Here is a 5,216-nt window from a genome sequence, read left to right as displayed (position 1 = left end):
ACACAAAGGCACGTTTTATAGCACCGAGTTACCAAATGCGTTTTCGTGCAATCAATGTACAACCAACTCATAGTAACAACTCATATCTCTAGGTTTGAAGAATATAAAATATTATCGTCTCATGATCACTCGTGATAAAATCCATGAAGTGATTCCAATGAGCGCGGGTTGAATCCAATACTCAGAACTTATGAGCACTCATGAGTGTTGTAGCCCTTTGTCCAACACCTTAGACCTCTACAAGCCAACCCATGACAGTCTTAATTCATATCTACTTCCAACATATGACCGACTGTGGATGGTTTGAATAACTTAGTCATTCCGGAAGAATAACCTAGTTTATTCGGGAAGTCAAAACATGCAAAGTGAAACACAATAATAATTGAATCCAATATGGTATCAAATCTTTGAACATAAATAAAACACCTTTTATTTATCACCATATGATTACACATTATTCATTGTATACTGTTTCAGCTATCAACTTTATTCTTGAATTTAAAACAATAGTTGTCCCATGCTCCAAGCATGTACACTATGTTTTCTTAAACACTAGTCATGCCACACACCAAGTATGCATACTATGTTTGTCTATGATCCTTACTTTGTGAACTAGATCAATTGAACATAACTTCAATGATTCTCTTTTCACACTCCCAAATCCTTACCGCAAATGCAAGAATTCCAAATTCATGCCATTTACTGAAATCTGTTAGATTCTAAACTTATATGCATTGATCCTCTCGTAATGATTATGCACAAAGTCATAAAGACTTGGCAACAATCATTACAGAGTATTCCAAAGGAGATCAACTCCTTGGAAATATCCTTCTTGCATTAAGTTTCCTTAATCTTACACAGATTGAAAATTCTAACTTTGAAACATTTCCAGATTCCATTTTGACTATCACTTCTGAACAAGAGTTGCCTCCTTACAGATTATGTCAATATGGTCCTTCCAGAATTATCACTATACTTCCAATTGTCCTTGAGTAACCAATCTTTGGTAAACCTTAGATTGTCCTCGACAATTGTTTAATCCTTTTAGTCATATCCAGTTCTAAACCTTTTCCCTTCTTAATGCCCCAGGCATTTGGAAAATTTTAGAACGGATGAATATAGCACATGTAATCGATCCTATATCCGAAGCATATGGGACACGATTCATGATGTCTTACATAAAGACTAAACCAGTCTTTTGCTATAATATTTCCATTTCAATTTGCCAAGTTCTCATAATTCAGATTATGAAAAGGGATGCCGTAATCATAATCGAATTTTAGAACGCAAATAATGGACCCATATACAGAATTTCCTTATGTTGAGCCATTCCAACATGAAATTCATATATATCCTTGACTAAATGATTAAAACCTGACGATCTAAGCTTATAGATTTGAGATGAAGCATAATTTCCTCTCCCTTAATTATAGAAAAACAACTTTTTCCCAATTGAAACTTTTGTTTTCTATAATTAACATTGCTAACTTGCAATACTTATCATAATTATCATGCTCCCACTAACATGATGATTATTAGCATAACACTTATGCTCCCACTAGCTTTGACATGTACTCAGAAATCAGCTGGACAGTCTGAAATTTAGATTCATACACCCTTTCCGTAGATAGCTCACCTGTGTGTCTAAGCAATTTCAAGAACCATGAAAAGGGATACCGTAATCATGGTCTCAATTGCTTAGGCATTTTCCATTTCTCACAAGTCCATGTTAGTGTGCCGGTTAACCACACGCGCTCCACTAACGACTTTTGAAAATGCAAATAACACAATTGATATCTTCGTAAAATCTACTTAGTGAAAGCGTTTCCTCACCATCATTTTCATGAATCGGAGAGAAACCTTATGACACTTAGATTTATATGGTGTATGAGTTCCTACCCATATGAATTTGTCAAACCATAATCACAAGACAAAGATAATGACAAATCCAAAACCATATGGATTGAACTCAATCTTAACTTCTTGCCACCTGGCAGCTCAAGGGCCTGCCATTGCTTCCAAGTTGTTATGCAACAAACTGAGAACTCTAAGAACTCATATGCAAAGCCAACTTTAACTGGAATGGGCACAGATATGTCAACACGATAGGTTATAAACCTCAAGTCGTGTGCTAGTGAAGAACTTCAGGTTTTATTCTTGATTATTTCTTGAGACTTTCAAGACCTTTAAGACTCCCACTGTCCTCTTGACATATAAGACTCCCTTGTCAAACATCCAAGAGATAGTGCGGATTCTAATCAAGAAAAACACTTTACCCAATTGGCCTAAGTTGGTCTTTGTTTTATCCAAAACATCACAACTTACCAATTTCAAATGTACAAGAGTAGAAAACTTTTACTCTTACATTTGACAAGTGTTTTAAACCTTCTTTAAGACATGTCACTCAAATGACAATCTTGGAGTATGACTCTAAGACTTGTATTGGAACGAAGTATGACTCATCTTCTTGATTTAACCATTTCAACAATTCAAGTTCCTCTTCTTAGTCATAAGAATGCACTAAGATTTCCTTAGAGAACTAATTTTGATATGGTTTCTTAATCATTAAGATGATCACAAAACTGATACTAAAGTACTCTCCCATCTTTTCAGATATGAGAAACTTTTATCCTTCTGCCTAATTTGATTCTTCTTATTCGCCCTGCCATACATTGGAACCTTTTCCAATGTCTCAGAGTTACACTTAAGCTTGTAAGTATAATCATATTTACTGAGCTTTAGTAAACTATGACGAATAGTCTTATCAATCTTTTGTGGTGGACTTAATCAGTGCACAAGAATGTGTACTCGATCCCTTAGTCCTTTACTTGACTCACACATCCATGTGGCCGAGTAATTAGTCTTAATTTTCCAAAACTTGAAAGTTCTCATTCATCATGCTATACAACTTGCATGATTCCAAGTTCCGGTCCAATTGAAACTTGGGTGATGAGAATCTTTCCTTATTTGGTAAATTTAGACATTACCACAAATGAAAGAATCAATTTCATGTTTCCACTCTTGCTCTTAATGGAATCATATAAGCAACAATTTTCCTCAAATGCCATTGTAAGGATATTTTAAAATAAATAAAATAAAAAATTTTCTATTATTTTAAAACTTTGCGGAAAAATTAATCCTTACAATCCATATGAAAACTTGTTGTTATCTATTCCTAAGCAAAAATATCATAACTCCTAAGAAGTAGCTCAAGAATCCGATTTTTCAAGCTATGCGATAGAAATCCTTCTACGCGATCAGATTCAGCATATTCTTTCTTTAAGTTTCTTCACTTTTCTTTGATTCTTAAAACATCACCATGTGACCTAGTCACATCATGTATCAAGAATCTCAGAATAGAAACTTAGCAGAGTTAGATAGTGGAATTTACCTGAAGTAGAGTCAAACTTATTGATTTTAACATCCTTAGGTAAATTTGGCAGCTTCGCAACCAATGCCCCTTCCCTTGGCAATATAAACATATGGACCCTTTGATAATGGTACACGAGACTATCACAGACTTAGCTTTTCTCTTTACCATTTGGTCAACCGAGTTGACTATGGTCGATCCCTTTCCATTGGGAAGAGAATGCTTTACTGGATATCCAATGTCATCATTGTCAATGTCCATAAAGTTTTAGGAAGTTGATCTTAGCAAATAGATAAGATCATTAAGGGTCTTGTCATAGTCTGTTTCATAGGTGTCCCAAAGGAACTCACTATGTGACTTAGAAAGTGATTGAACCACCAACTTTCTCAAGACTTTGACATCCAACTCTCCCGGCTTGTCAATATGTGACTACATCTCCAAGATGTGTTCACACCTAGACCTTGCCTTGCCAATAGGGCTTGAGTGACCTTAAACTTTTCAAGAACTTGTGGGTTGGGGAGAATAGTTGGAGGAGGTGAAAGAAGTATGATTTCCAAAGGACATCATCTTCATTTAGGAAACCTTGTTTCACTAGATTTGGGAAGATCATAGGTGTCTATTACAGACATCTTTTGGGAGATATTCAAGATAGTTGATTTAAAGTCCTTAATATGACACCCAATATGAAATATTAAGGCTAGGACCCAACAAACTATTTTATAACTTAGAAGAGGTATGCCGTAATCCAAGCTATAAAATATTTGAAGGTAGGTGAACGACGATTCACCAATTTCCACCAAGATAAACGAAATGAATTATTAGGTTTTAATTGGTTTTGAAACTCCTAGATCTTTGAGATTCATTGAACTTTTCAAAGGCATGTTTCAATCTCGAGTGTGCCCTTCAGGTTTTGTGACTGGGATGCCGAGGATCACAAAACAAGGTGTGAAGTAACCATGCAAATCACTTGGTACCCTTAATAAATTACCCCTCAATCGATGTGCCGGTTAACCACACACGCTCCATCGATACTATGATAAATATTAAGTCACCCTTTACCTACCTTGTTAAGTCCAAGTTAGTGTGCCGGTTAACCACACACGCTCCACTAACGACTTAGACAAAGTGTAAAGTGTAATTTCATGGGTTAGCACCTTATTCACATTTTTCCTAAGTAACTAAGATTGGGTATTATTAAGAGTTTAGTTACTTAGTATTATCATTAATACTTTTAATGAAGGGAGAATTCTAGTCCTGTCAAACCCGTTCGGCTAACGACCCTCCACCAGTCAAGCAAGCGGTGGGTGAGAGTGGACACCCATTAAGTTGCCATTTTATAGGCAACAACCTTATACCCACCTTATAGACCGGCTTCGTGAATGAGGCGTACTAGCGGTAAGACTGACTTTACTCTTATACATATATATATTATTAACTTATAATATTATAAAGTATAAGGGTTGAATTTTAACTTTTAAAATTCTAAGGGCTAACTTGGAATTAAAGTATTCATAAGTGAAAACTTTACAAATTCCAAAACTTGAGGGCAAGTTTTGAAACTATTCAAAACTAATTAATTCCATAACTTATGTGTTTAAAGTAGTTTTAATCCAAAAACTCTTCAAGTTCCATAACTTGAGGACAAGTTATGGAAGACTTTAAACTAATAAAAGAATTAACTTTTCTTTATTTTGTAACTTATGGAATTAATTAAGGTTACACCTTTTATTTTATTTTATTTTATTTTATTAAATGAAGAGACTCTTGGTCCTCCATAACTTGAGGACAAGTTATGGAGTCATAAAACCATTTAATTAGAACTAGACTCTTCATTTTTGTAACCTTT

This window comes from Lactuca sativa, chromosome 2 (genome assembly GCF_002870075.4).
Source record: "Lactuca sativa cultivar Salinas chromosome 2, Lsat_Salinas_v11, whole genome shotgun sequence".
Lineage (NCBI taxonomy): Eukaryota > Viridiplantae > Streptophyta > Magnoliopsida > Asterales > Asteraceae > Lactuca > Lactuca sativa.
Note: the sequence above shows the minus strand (reverse complement) of the source record.